Source organism: Alligator sinensis, unplaced genomic scaffold (genome assembly GCF_000455745.1).
Source record: "Alligator sinensis unplaced genomic scaffold, ASM45574v1 scaffold223_1, whole genome shotgun sequence".
Lineage (NCBI taxonomy): Eukaryota > Metazoa > Chordata > Crocodylia > Alligatoridae > Alligator > Alligator sinensis.
The window spans coordinates 2,051,016-2,051,480 of NW_005841936.1; positions in this window are offsets into that span (position 1 = coordinate 2,051,016).

The window sequence follows — 465 nt, forward strand, 5'->3', positions numbered from 1 at the left end:
AAAAGCCCTGCCGGCATCATAGAGCCCCAACTCCTCTGGCCTTTTATTCCTCCATTTCCACAGGCAGCTTCACGGATGTCACCTCAGGCAGTCGTGCCGCGGGGTGCAGTGCCTCCCGGGGGCCTTCAGTGCTCCGGCCCCTGCAAGTCAGTGTGTGTAACCGCATGTGACAGCGACAGCAGCAGCAGCCCCTGCTCCCGGATCATCTGCTGCTGCTGGACGGGACTGCAGCATCAAGCGCGGCAGCCGCGGGCTCAGCCATTGCCTCCTCCTGACGTCAGTAAACCCTACCTAAGAGCGTAATACACGCAATGAGGAGCCTGCACATTTCTGCAGCGCCGACACCGCGCGGCCAAGGCAGCAGCTGACTGCACTGAGGGAGGCTGCCCGGTGCACTGCTGATGCTGTGCAGAAGGGGGAAAAAAAGCTACATAAATACATGAGCTCACTGCCAGCCAATCTGCG